This window comes from Pseudophryne corroboree, chromosome 6, assembly GCF_028390025.1.
Source record: "Pseudophryne corroboree isolate aPseCor3 chromosome 6, aPseCor3.hap2, whole genome shotgun sequence".
In the NCBI taxonomy this organism is placed as follows: domain Eukaryota; kingdom Metazoa; phylum Chordata; class Amphibia; order Anura; family Myobatrachidae; genus Pseudophryne; species Pseudophryne corroboree.
The window spans coordinates 259,685,751-259,700,626 of NC_086449.1; the positions used below are offsets into that span (position 1 = coordinate 259,685,751).

At 44.5% G+C, this 14,876-nt stretch overlaps 1 long non-coding RNA gene and 2 pseudogenes across 1 annotated transcript in view; all 3 read left to right on the forward strand.

Moving 5' to 3' along the window:
- The window catches only part of LOC134935179 (uncharacterized), a 116,878-nt gene that overhangs the window by 83,176 nt on the left and 18,826 nt on the right, over window positions 1-14,876 (forward strand). The gene's annotated exons all lie outside the window — the stretch shown is intronic.
- Window positions 932-1,051, forward strand: LOC134937301 (5S ribosomal RNA; annotated as a pseudogene).
- LOC134937166 (5S ribosomal RNA) lies at window positions 1,341-1,460 on the forward strand (annotated as a pseudogene).

Sequence of the window (14,876 nt, forward strand, 5' to 3'; positions counted from 1 at the left end):
CCTGCAATTGTCAGATATTAAAATGCGGTATTATCCTTTATTCTGACACAGACTCAAGTGCATGCACAACAGAACTGTACCCAGTTAAAACAATTGCTATACAAATAACATTAGCCACTGTGTGATGTCCTCGCAACATTGTATTTACTTAGGAGGATTAACTGTAACATACCAACAGTAACTGTTGCCTTTCAAAGAGGTTCAGGAGTAATCCTTGAATTATTTCTCTCACAGTGGAAGGTCATATTTTGATTGAGCCTAAACAATTAAGAGGAACACAGTGCTGGATCAAACCAACGATGCTATCACCACAAAAAACATATATAAGATAGCATCGAGCACAAATATTCCTTTCTATCCTGTTTATTTGTATACCAGTACATTGTCAGTGAATATATATCTGGGTGCAGACAATATATCTCGGTGCTTTTTACCATAGTACCCAGGTACAAATTTAGGAGTAATTATATTCATCACTATATTGCGTTTTTTCTGATGCGGCCATATTTAATGTCTCCAAATTTCCTTTCATGAGTAGAAAATATGTCCTAATTGTGGATACGGCGTGGGCATGAAAAAGTCTCCTGCCCATTAATTGTTACTCATTTACGTACCTGTAATGCTACACCTGACATGTCAACGTGTGACTAGATCAGGTGTCTGTCTTTATTTTATATTCGTTCACATGCTGTCAGGCATTGGTGCCATACATGTGCATATGGACATACTGTGACTAGATTATACAAAGATTATCCACGTACCTGTATTGTTGTGCCTGACATGTCAATCTGTGACGAGATCAGGTGACTGTCTTCACTATATTCTTTTCAGATGTTGTCGAGCGCTGGTATCATGTATATACATACGGACACACTGTGATCATATTATAAAGACTAGGGTGACGAAAAGAAAAAAAAAAGGAGAGCACAATAATTGCGGTCATACCTCACTGGAGATGCCCAATCTCTTCTGACCTTGGAAGCTAAGCAGTGAAAGGCCGGGTCAGTAACAGGATGGGAGACCACCTATGAACACCCTGGTACTGCAATAAATTGGCTCTCAGATCAATTGTCACCTATACTCTAATTACAAGGTACTGCTAAATGAGCATGCTGTGTGGTCTAGATTAATTTCTCTGCACAGTGATTTTTTCTAATTTTTCTACTCTTGTTTGTGTGCCCGACATATCACTCAGTGACCAAGTCAGGACATTTGCATTCATTTCTCATAGGGTGTATGGCATTTGTGCCTTGTGCCTCATATCTTTAAAGCAATTTACCAATGTGGATATACAGTAATTTTATTACTAACACATAGGTGACTAAAGAAGTGAGTTCAATATTTGCGGTCATACCTCACTGGAGATGCCCAATCTCTTCTGACCTTGGAAGCTAAGCAGTGAAAGGCCGGGTCAGTAATAGGATGGGAGACCACCTTTGAACACCCTGGTACTGCAAAAAAATTGACTCCCGAATAGATTGTCACCTAGACCAATGCCACAAGGTATAACTTCTTTACATGACCAATGATTTAATTCTCTGCGATCATAATGATCCATAATGGACAGATGCAGAATAAATGATGGTCATACTTTATACGAGAAATACCATGCAATGACATTACATTCTTTACACCACAGCCATTAATTTCTGGCAGTTAGTAAATTGTGACATTCTGATCACTTATGTTGAATATTTACGCTCATATGTTCGCGAGGCAATTTCACTTTATATTTGTACTCCTTAAATTCAACTTGAAAATACTATTTAATTAAATTGATTTTACCAGTGATGTTATAATCTTAAACCTCTGAATTAGAGTGCTCCCAAAAAAGAGTCTACTTTCCAAACACCCTTCTGTTTGGTTATTTTTCCGCTAAATACATTTTGACTCAAGGGAGCACCACTGAAAGCAACAAGAAGATGTACAGGGACCATTATTTTTCCAATTACATTATGTTTGCTGCACTGTGAAGTAATTCAGGAATAATTCAGTTTTTCAGAGGTCATTATCTGTTTAATTACGGTACTTGTGCGGTCCCCAACACCCTTTTCTTTCAAAGAGGAAATCCGCTTCCCAGTTGTCTACTCCCGGAATGAAAATTGCTGAGAGTGCCAATGTGTGTTTTTCTGCCCAGAGGATGATTCTCGTCACCTCTGACATTACAGCTCTGCTCTTCGTTCCACCCTGTCGGTTTATGTAGGCCACCGTCGTTACATTGTCCGACTGCACTTGAATGGCTCGATATTGCAGTAGATCTGCTGCTTGAAGAAGACCATTGTACACAGCTCTAAGTTCCAGAATGTTTATTGGAAGACCGGATTCCAGGTTTGACCACCTTCCTTGGAAGGTTTTTCCTTGAGTGACTGCGCCTCAACCCCGGACACTTGCATCCGTGGTTAGAAGGATCCAGTCCTGAATCCTGAACCTGCAGCCCTCCAGAAGGTGAGACATCTGCAGCCACCAGAGCAGTGAAATCCTTGCTTTCGGCGACAGATGAACTCGCAGGTGCAAATGTAGATGAGACCCCGACCACTTGTCCAGGAGATCCAGTTGGAAGGATTGAGCATGAAATCTTCCGTACTGTAGGGCCTCGTAGGAGGCAACCATCTTCCCCAGAAGGCGAAGGCATTGATGAACTGATACCCGGGCTGGCTTCAGGACATCCTGGACCATTGTTTAAATCACCAAACGCTTTCTCCTCCGGCAGAAACACCCTCTGCACTTCCGTGTCGAGGATCATCCCCAGGAAAGACAATCTCCATGTCAGCTCCAAATGTGACTTTGGAAGGTTCAAGATCCAACCATGTTCCCTGAGCAGACGAGTCGTGAAAGCAATCGACTGCAACAACTTCTCCCTGGTCGATGCCTTTATCAGCAGATCATCCAGATATGGAATTATGTTCACCCCCTGTCTGCGGAGGAGAACCATCATCTCTGCCATCACCTTGGTGAACACCCTCGGTGCTGTGGAGAGGCCGAAAGGCAGTGCCTGAAATTGATAGTGACTGTCTAACAGTGCAAATCTGAGATAGGCCTGGTGTGGCGGCCAAATCGGAATGTGGAGGTACGCATCCTTGATATCCAGGGATACCAGAAATTCCCTCTCCTCCAGACCTGAGATCACCGCTCTCAGAGACTCCATTTTGAATTTGAACACCCTCAGATAAGGGTTTAGCGAATTCAAGTTCAAAATTGGTCTAACTAAACCATCCGGTTTCGGTACCACGAAAAGGTTCGAATAGAAACTCATGTGTTGCATATGAGGTGGAACTGGAACAATGACCTCTAACCTTTCCTATTTTTGGATGGCCTCCCGAAGGCCCCAAGTGCTCTGTCAAACCACACATTCAGCACCTCTCTCAAACCTGTCATTTTCCTCTGAAAAATTTTCAAGGATCAGACCCTTTCTCAGCCAGGATACCACTAATACCCTTATCCACTCACTGGTCATCTCCATACTGGACTACTGTAATCTCCTCCTATCTGGCATCCCTGACAAATGCCTCTCTTCACTCCAATCTATCCACAATGCTGCAGCCCAACTCATCTTCCTCACCACAGGCGCTACATCCACCGCCCTCTCCTACAAGCCCTTCACTGGCTCCCCTTCCTCTTCAGAATACATACAGCTTCTCAAACTCACCTACAAACAGTGCCGTAACTAGACATTTTAGCGCTGTGTACAAGAAACAGCATTGGCGCCCCCCACATCATATTAAAACTAGGGCCAGTGTGCTGCGTAGGCACACGCCAAAAATATAGGGGTGTGGCTTGATGAGGAAGAAGCGTGGCCACAAAATAATACCAATTCATATTATGCTGCACAGTAGTCTCCATTATTCAAATTATTCCACACAGTAGCACCACTTACACACATTACGGCAGGCAGAGCCCCATTTTACACATTATGGCTGGTAGAGTCCCCTTTTACACAGTACGGCTGGTAGTGTCCACGTTTACACAGTACTGCTGGTAGAGTCCCCTTTTACACAGTATGGCAGGTAGAGTCCCCTTTTACAAACTATGGCTGGTAGAGTCCCCTTTTACACATTACGGCTGGTAGAGTCCCCTTTTACACATTACGGCAGGTAGGTTCCCCCTTTTACACATTACAGCAGGTAGAGTCCCCTTTCACACAATACGGCAGGTAGAGTCCCCTTTTACACAGTACGGCAGGTACAGTCTCCTTTTACACATTACGGCAGGTAGATTCCCCCTTTTACACATTACAGCAGGCAGAGCATTTTACATTCCTCCCCTAATCTTAGGAATTAGTGTAGTGTAGTATACTGTAGTATAGTGTAGTGTACTGTAGTGGAGTGGAGTGGAGTGGACTGTAGTGTAATATAGTGTAGTGTAGTGTAATATAGTGTAGTATAGTATAATGTACTGTAGTGAAGTATAGTGTAAAATAGTGTAGTGTAGTGTCTGTGTAGGCACTTATGTGGGGTTTGCGTTCTTGATGCGCTTTTGCTGGCTCCTGTACAGAACACTGCATGCTTCACAGACAGAGAGGGGGTGGGCCGTGGGACCCGGGAGCACAGCAGCACAGGGGGGATAAACTGTCCGTGGCTTCCGCTGCCTATACACAGCGATCAGCAGCATAGGCTCCAGCTGGCGGAGCATTGGGCTGCGGACGGCAGGTACAGGGGCGGCCATCAGCAGAGAATATATGCGGGCACTCAGGGTGTATCTAGAAGGTGCGCCCACAGGGCAAGTGCGCTGTGGGCAATGCACCTTCTGCATACACCTACAGTAGTTACGGCACTGCCTACAAAGCTCTCACCCGCTCCTCTCCAAGTTACATCTCTGACTTTATCTCCCTTTATACTCCAGCCCGTCCTCTTCGCTCCACTAATGCACATCACCTCCCATGTGGCACCATATAAATAAAGGCTAATAATAATAATAAATACAACATCAATGTGAGAAAAGTGAATGGAGGAAAGTGCCTACTAGTGTCAAGGGGTTGGGTATGGGATCCCGACAATCAGGAAGTCGATGGTCAGAATACCGACACAGGCTGGTAAGTACTGTTAACCCTTCCCCTTATCCCACCCCTTCCACGGTTCTCTGAGAACCGAACCCTACCGGACTTCACGCTCTGAGCCCGGTTCCGAGTCAGGCTCGGGTTTTCCCGCCTGACTCGGAAACCCGAATGAGGCAAAACGTCATCATTCCGCTGTCGGATTCTCGCGGGATTTGGATTCCATATAAGGAGCCGCATATCGCGGCCATTTTCACTAAAGTCTCGGAGAGTGTAGTGAGAGGACATGTCTCCGTCCTCAGTGTCTGTGTGGGGGCGGGAAAGTGGGGTGGCGAGTCTAGTGCTGTCTTGTGCTGCTCAGTCCAGTCCAGTGTAGTCAGTGTCTTATGCTGCATCAGTCCAGCCAGTCACAGTGTTGGTGTCCTCTGCTGCTATATGTCCCCAGTGCTGCTGGCTGTTGTATAAGTCACTTGCATTTTTGCTGTGTTGTCTTGCATCAGACCAGGCTTAGTGTCTTGTGCAGCATCAGTCCAGTGACCAGTCACAGTGGTGGTGTCCTCTGCTGCCATATATCCAGTGTAGCTGTATAAGTCCCTTTCAGTGGTGCTGTGTTGTCCTGCATTAGACCAGGGGTAGTGACTTGTGCAGCATCAGTCCAGTGATCAGTCACAGTAGTGGTGTCCTCTGCTGCCATATATCCAGTGTTACTGCCGTATAATTCCCGTGATACTGGTGTATAATTCCCATGATATTGCAGTATAATTCCCGTGATATTGCCATATAATTCCCATGATACTGGCATATAATTCCTGTGATATTGCTGTATAATTCTCGGAATACTGGCGTATAATTCCTATGATATTGCTGTATAATTCCTGTGATATTGCCGTATAATTCTCGGAATGCTGGCATATAATTCCTGTGACATTGCCGTATAATTCTCGGAATACTGGCGTATAATTCCTGTGATATTGCCGTATAATTCTCGGAATACTGGCGTATAATTCCTGTGATACTGCCATATAATTCCCATGATACTGGCGTATAATTCCTGTGACATTGACGTAGAATTCCTGTGATATTGCCAAATAATTTTCGGAATACTGGCGTATAATTCCCATGATACTGGTGTATAATTCCTGTGATATTGCCATATAATTCTCAGAATACTGGCGTATAATTCCCTTGACATTGCCGTATAATTCTCGGAATACTGGCGTATAATTCCTGTGATACTGCCATATAATTCCCATGATACTGGCGTATAATTCCTGTGACATTGACGTAGAATTCCTGTGATATTGCCAAATAATTCTCGGAATACTGGCGTATAATTCCCATGATACTGGTGTATAATTCCTGTGATATTGCCATATAATTCTCGGAATACTGTCGTATAATTCCTGTGATACCGGTGTATAATTACTGTGATATTGCTGTATAATTCCTGTGATATTGCCATATAATTCTCGAAATACTGGCGTATAATTCTCGTGATACTGGTGTATAATTCCTGTGATATTGCCATATATTTCTCGGAATACTGGCGTATAATTCCCGTGACATTGGTGTATAATTCCTGTGATATTGCTGTATAATTCCTGTGATATTGCCATATAATTCTTGGAATACTGGCGTATAATTTCTGTGATACTTCCATATAATTCCCCTGATACTGGCGTATAATTCCTGTGACATTACCGTATAATTCCTGTGATATTGCCATATAATTCTCTGAATACTGGCGTATAATTTCCGTGATACTAGCGTATAATTCCTGTGATATTGCTGTATAATTCCCATGATACTGCCGTATAATTCCAGTTATCCTGCCGTATAATTCCATATACGTCCATATAATGCTGTATAAATCCAGTGCAGTGGTGCTGCCATATAAGTTCAGTGCTGTCCTGTGCTGTATATTATTTACTCCAAATAAAGGGGTTATTAATATTTAAGCTAAATAATTTTTACAGTGTTTGCCCTGTGAGGTGTAGTAGGGGTATGCTCTCTTGTGCCGTATATTGTGTTATAAAACTCCAGAAAAATAATGGAGAACAAACATTTGGAGGATAAAATAGGGAAAGATCAAGAACCACTTCCTCTTAGTGCTGAAGCTACTGCCATTAGCCATGACATAGACGATAAAATGCCATCAATGTCATCTGCCAAGGCCGATGCCCATTGTGATAGTAGAGGGCTTGTAAAATCCAAAAAGCCACAGTTCAGTAAAAAGACCCCAAAAAAGACATTTAAATGGTCTGAGGAGAAACGTAAACTTGCCAATATGCCATTTACGACACGGAGTGGCAAGGAACGGCTGAGGCCCTGGCCTATCTTCATGACTAGTGGTTCAGCTTCACATGATGATGGAAGCCCTCATAACGGAGGCCTTGACACAAATCTTGGTGTTAGATGTGCGTCCGGTATCCGCCATTAGTGCAGTGGGATTTAGACAATCGATGGAGGTATTGTGTCCCCGGTACCAAATCCCATCTAGATTCCACTTCACTAGGCAGGCGATACTGATATTTTGCCATTTAATTCCAATGATTTGGACGTATAATTATTAATTACAGTGATTTTGCCAATTAATTCCAGTGATTTGGACGTATAATTACAGTGATTTTGCAAATTAATTCCAGTGATTTGGACGTATAATTACAGTGATTTTGCAGTATAATTCCAGTGATTTGGACCTATAATTATTAATTACAGTGATTTTGCCAATTAATTCCAGTGATTTGGACGTATAATTACAGTGATTTTGCCAATTAATTCCAGTGATTTGGACGTATAATTATTAATTACAGTGATTTTGCCAATTAACTCCAGTGATTTGGACATATAATTACAGTGATTTGGACGTATAATATTAATTACAATGATTTTGCCAATTAATTCCAGTGATTTGGATGTATAATTAGGATTTTGATACTTACTGGTAAATTCTTTTCTCCTAGTCCATAGAGGATGCTGGGGACCACATAAAGACCATGGGGTTTATACCAAAGCTCCAGTGCGGGCGGAAGAGTGCGGATGACCCTGCCGCACCGATTGACCAAACTTTAAGTCCTAATCGGCCAAGGTGTCAAATTTGTAGAACTTAGCAAATGTGTTTGACCCTGACCAAGCAGCTGCTCGGCAAATTTGTAATGCCGAGACCCCCCGGGCAGCCGCCCAGGATGAGCCCACTTTCCTAGTGGAGTGGGCCTTTACCAACGTCGGTAACGGCAATCCAGCCGTAGTATTATGAGCTTGCTGAATTGTATTTCTGATCCAACGTGCAATAGTCTGCTTGGAAGCAGGACACCCAATCGTGTTGTGAGCATACAGGACAAACAGGGCCTCTGTTTTCCGTATTCGCGCTGTTCTAGCGATATAGATTTTCAAAGCCCTAACCAAATCTAGAGACTTTGACTCAGTGAATGTGTCAGTAATTACTGGCACAACAATAGGTTGGTTTATGTGGAAAGATGAAACCACCTTTGGAAGAAAATGTTGGCGAGTTCTCAACTCTGCCCTATCTTCATGGAAGGTAAGGGCTCTTGTGAGACAGGGCCCCCAATTCAGACACCCGCCGTGCGGATGCCAATGCCAAAGGCATCACCACTTTCCAAGTGAGAAACTTCAACTCTATCTCTTGTAGAGGCTCAAACCATTCCGATTTAAGGAACTGCCACACCACATTAAGGTCCCATGGTGCCACCGGAGGCACAAATGGAGGCTGGATGTACAGAACCCCTTTAACGAAAGTCTGAACCTCTGGAAGAGAGGCCAATTGCTTCTGGAAAAACACTGACAAGGCCGAAATCTGGACCTTGATTGATCCCAATCGGAGGCCCGCTTCCACACCAGCCTGTAGAAAATGGAGAAAACGTCCCAAGTGAAACTCCTCTGTAGGAGCTTTCTTGGATTCACACCAAGACACATATTTTCTCCAAATACGGTGGTAATGTTTTGACGTTACTCCCTTCCTGGCCTGGATAAGAGTGGGGATGACTTCCTTGGGAATACCCTTCCGGGCTAGGATCCGGCGCTCAACAGCCATGCCATCAAACGTAGCCACGGTAAGTCTTGATACACGCATGTCCCCTGCTTCAGCAGGTGCTCGCGAGGAGGAAGAGGCCGAGGATCTTCTATAAGAAACTCCTGAAGATCTTGGTACCAAGCCCTCCTTGGCCAGTCTGGGGCAATGAAGATTTCTCGAAACCCTTGTTTTTCTTATGATCCTGAGCACTTTTGGGATCAGCGGAAGTGGAGGGAAGACATACACTGACGGGAAAGCCCACTGGGTCACTAGCGCATCAACCGCTATTGCTTGAGGTTCTCTTGACCTGGAACAGTATCTCTGAAGCTTCTTGTTGAGATGAGATGCCATCATGTCTACTTGAGGAACTCCCCAAAGACTTGTCAGCTCTGCGAAGACTTCTTGGTGGAGGCCCCACTCTCCTGGATGGAGATCGTGTCTGCTGAGGAAGTCTGCTTCCCAGTTGTCTACTCCCGGAATGAATATTGCCAACAGAGCTTTTAGATGTTTTTCTGCCCAGAGGAGGATCTTTGTCACCTCTGCCATTGCCACTCTGCTTTTCGTTCTGCCCTGCCTGTTTATGTACGCGACTGCTGTTACATTGTCCACCTTGATCTGCACGGGACGGTCTTGAAGAAGGTGTACCGCTTGTTGAAGGCCATTGTAAATGGCTCTTAGCTCCAGAACGTTTATGTGAAGGCAGGCTTCCTGATGTGACCAACGTCCTTGGAAGTTTTTTCCCTGAGTGACCGCTCCCCAGCCTTGGAGACTTGCATCCGTGGTTACCAGGACCCAGTCCTGAATCCCGAACCTGCGTCCCTCTAGTAGGTGAGAGCTGTGTAGCCACCACAGGAGCGAAATCCTGTTTTTTGACGACAGGATTATCTTTCGGTGCATGTGCAGGTGTGACCCCGACCACTTGTCCAACAGGTCTCACTGGAATACTCTGGCATGGAACCTGCCAAACTGTATGGCCTCGTAGGCCGCCACCATCTTCCCCAACAACCGAATGCACTGATGGATCGACATACAGGATGGTTTCAGTATCTGTTTTACCATTTTCTGTATTTCCAAAGCCTTTTCCACCGGAAGAAATACTCTTTGAACCTCTGTGTCGAGAAATATCCCGAGGAAAGACAACCTTGTCGTTGGTTCCAACTGTGACTTTGGATCATTTATGATCCAACCGTGTTGTTGGAGTATTGACAGAGAGAGTGTGATGTTTTGTAACAACTGCTCCCTGGATCTCGCCTATATCAGGAGATTGTCCTGATAAGGAATTATATTGACTCCTTTTTGACTAAGGAGGACCATCATCTCCGCCATCACCTTGGTGAATACCCTCGGCGCTGTGGAGAGGCCAAAAGGTGACGTCTGGAATTGGTAATGGCAATCCTGAACCACGAATCTCAGATAAGCCTGGTGAGGAAGGTAAATGGGAACATGCAGGTAAGCATCCTTTGTGTCTTCCGACACCATGTAGTCCCCCTCCTCCAGACTGGAAATCACCGCCCGAAGTGATTCCATCTTGAACTTGAACCGTTTCAAGTAGAAATTCAGATCTTTTAGGTTTAGGATAGGTCTGACCGAGCCGTCCGGCTTCGGAACTACAAAGAGGCTTGAATAAAAGCCCTCCCCTTGTTGTGACAATGGTACCAGGACTATGACCTGGTCCTGACATAATTTTTGGATTTCCGCTGTTACTGCTTCTCTCTCTGGCGGAGAAACTGGCAAGGTCAACTTGAAAAATCGGCATGGGGGAACGTCTTGAAACTCTAGCTTGTATCCCTGGGATACTATTTGCAATACCCAGGGAACCAGGCCAGACAGAATCCAACCTTGGCTGAACAGTTTGAGACGTGCCCCCACACGAGCGGCCTCCCGCAAGGGAGCCCCAGCGTCATGCTGAAGATTTGGCAGAAGTAGGGGTAGACTTCTGCTCTTGGGAACCGGAAGCCGCTGCAGGCTTCTTTCCCTTCCCCTTCCCCTACCTGTAAAGAAGGGGGAACCTATCACCTTTTTGTATTTATTGGGCTGAAAGGACTGCTTGTGTGGGTGATAGGTCTTTTTTGCCGGTGCAGGCGCAGAGGGCAAAAACGTCGACTTACCTGCGGTAGCCGCCGAGACTAACGCATCCAGGCCATCACCAAATAAGGCCTCACCTTTATACGGGAGAGCCTCCATGTTTCTTTTGGAATCTGCAACCGCGTTCCACTGGCAAATCCACAACGCCCGCCTAGCCGATACTGCCATGGTAGCGGCTTGTGACCTCAAGAGTGCAATATCCGTCATTGCTTCCAGCATGTAGGCGGCAGCGTCCTTGATATTTCCTAACTTAAGAAGTATCTCATCTTTATCAATCGTGTCAATTTCTGATGACACGCTTTCAGAACATTTTTCATTAGCGCGACTCACCCACGCGCAGGCAATAGTGGGCCTGAGCAGTGTACCATTGGCTACATAAATGGATTTTAATGTCGTTTCCATTTTATGGTCTGCCGGCTCTTTTAGTGAATCCGTGCCAGGTGCAGGGAGAATTACCTTCTTTGTCAACCTGGAAAGTGCACTGTCTAACACAGGGGGTGATTCCCATTTTTTCCTGTCCTCAGCCGGGAAAGGGTAAGCTATCATAATCCTTTTGGGAATACGAAATTTCTTACCAGGATTCACCCACCCACATCCCTTCAAAAAGAGCATTTAGTTCGTGGGAAGGAGGGAACGTGACTTTGGATTTCTTTTCCTTATAAAAAAATAAGCCTTCTCCTGAGGTACAGGAGTGGTTTCTGTAACCTCCAACACGTCCCTTATAGCCACAATCATATATTGTATATTTTTTTCCAATTTATGATCTATTTCCCTGGAGTCACTATCGTCGACACAAGAATCAGAGTCTGTGTCGGTATCAGTGTTTACAACATTCGCAAATGGTCTCTTATGTGACCCAGAGGGGCCGCCTGCATAAGGAATAACAAAATCCTGAAAAATCAAATCTTCCACAGATTTTCTCCAGCATGCAGCCTTAGATTCAGATTTATCCAATCTTCTGTTAATCAGATGCATACTGTCACGTATCTCTTTCACCCATGCAGGCTCTTGGTGTGCCGGCAGCGCCACCACATTACAACTCTGTGTCCCTAAAATGGCTTCCTCAGATATGCCTCACACGTGTACAGCACACTCACAGACACACTGGGACTTAATTGGGGACAGACCCACAGTAAAATCTGTCAGAGGGACACAGTATAGGAGCAGCCAGTTCACAATCCCAGCGCCAGTATGAAATGCCTGTGAACACAGAATGCCCACAGCCAAATAGCGCTTTTAAACAGTAATTCACACAATTAAATGCACCACAATCGCTTTGTGCCCCCCCTTAATAGCACCCTGTACTTGTCAGAAGCGGAGGAGAGGACCAGCGTGTTCTCTGCAGCCTGAGGAGATAGAGAAAATGGCGCTGAGCAGTGTGCTGGCTGCCTGAGGAAGAAGATCCGCCCCCTTACACTCAGTACACATTATGATATTATACTAGCGGGGGTAGGGCTGTGCCAGCGACATCTTATGCCCCCTTTTAGCCAGTTTGAGGTATATTTTTGCTGCCCAGGGCGCCCCCCCCCCCCCCCCCGTGCCCTGCACCCTGTCGTGCCTGTGTGGGCAGCATTGGCGTGCGGCAATCCCACCAGCCGTGCCGTACCTCAGCTGTCACTTACTTGATAGAAGATCATTCTTCTTATACTCACCTGTCTTCTGACTTCTGGCTCTGCGAGGGGGGTGACGGCATGCTGTGGGAGTGAGCATCTAGACATGGCTAGCGTTCAGTACCCTTCAGGAGCTAATGGTGTCCTGTCAGCCAGAAGCAGAGCCATGAAACTCTTCAGGAAGTTGGTTCTGCTTCTGCCCCCTCAGTCCCATGAAGCAGGGAGTCTGTTGCCAGCAGTTCTCCCTGAAAATAAAAAGCCTAACATAAAAGTCTTTTCAGAGAAACTCAGTAGAGCTCCTCAGAGTGCATCCAGTCTGCCTGGGCACATTTCTAAAACTGAGGTCTGAAGGAGGGGCATAGAGGGAGGAGCCAGGTCACACCCAATGAAAAGTCTTAAGAGTGCCCATGTCTCCTGCGGATCCCATCTATACCCCATGGTCTTGATGTGGTCCCCAGCATCCTCTAGGACGTATGAGAAATTACAGTAATTTTCCAATTAATTCTAGTGATTTGGATATATAATTATTGACAGTTATTTTTCCAATTAATTCCAGTGATTTGGATGTATAATTCCAGTGATTTTGCAGTATAATTCCAGTGATTTGGACGTATAATTATTAATGACAGTGATTTTGCCAATTAATTCCAGTGATTTGGACGTATAATTATTAATGACAGTGATTTTGCCAATTAATTCCAGTGAATTGGACGTATAATTACAGTGATTTTGCAGTATAATTACAGTGATTTGGACTTGTATAATTACAGTGATTTTGCAGTATAATTTCAGTGATTTGGACGTAATTATTAAATACAGCGATTTTGGCAATTAATTCCAGTGATTTGGACGTATATAGTTACAGTGATTTTGCAGTATAATTTCAGTGATTTGGACGTATAATTATTAATTACAGTGATTTGGACGTATGATTCCAGTGATTTGGACGTATGATTCCAGTGATTTGGACGTATAATTACAGTGATTTTGCAGTATAATTACAGTGATTTGGACGTATAATTATTAATTACAATGATTTTGCCAATTAATGCCAGTGATTTGGACGTGTAATTCCAGTGATTTGGATGAATAATTTAAATTAGAATTGTTTGTGTTGCTTGGCTTAGTCATACAGCTACCTCATTGCACCTCTTCAACATCTTTGCATGAGGTGCTGTTTGGGGCCTAGTTTTTGAAAAGTTCCATCCTGTCTGACACTGCCGTATGAATCCAGGGATACTGCTGTATTAGTCCTGGGGTACTGCCCTATAAGTACACCAATTGCAGATTTTTTTTAAAATAACAGGGGCGTGCTGGAGATGCGGTCAGTGGACCAAACAATTGCGGCCCACTCTCGACATTCAGCCACTGCGTGACACTGACTAGATGGGCCAGGTGGTTGTGTCGCTTAGCTTAGTCATACAGCAACCTCGGTGCACCTTTTTTTCTTCTTTGCATCATGTGCTGTTTGGGGACTATTTTTTTAAAGTGCCATCCTGTCTGACACTTCTGTATATGTCCAATGGTACTGCCATTTAATTCCAGTGATTTGGACGTATAATTCCAATGATTTTGCAGTATTATTACAGTGATTTTGCAGTATAATTCCAGTGATTTGGACGTATATAATTCCAGTGATTTGGACATATAATTCCAGTGATTTAGACGTATAATTCCAGTGATTTTGCCGTATAATTCCAGTGATTTTGCCATATAATTCCAGTGATTTTGCCATTAAATTCCAGTGATTTGGACTAGATAGGCCAGGTGGTTGTGTCGCTTAGCTTAGTCATACAGCAACCTCGGTACACCTTTTTTTCTTCTTTGCATCATGTGCTGTTTGGGGCCTTTTTTTGATATCTGCCCTCCTGTCTGCCACTGCAGTGCCACTACTAGATGGGCCAATTGTTTGTGTCACTTGGCTTAGTCATACAGCTACCTCATTACACCTCTTTGACATCTTTGCATTAGGTGCTATTTGGGGCCTAGTTTTTGAAAAGTGCCATCCTGTCTGACACTGTAGTGCCACTCCTAGATGGGCCAGTGGTTTGTGCCGCACACTTGTCTCACTTGCCTTAGTCATACAGCAGCCTCGGTGCACCTCTTTTTATTCTCTGCATCATGTGCTGTTTAGGGACTAGTTTTTGAATAGTGCCATCTT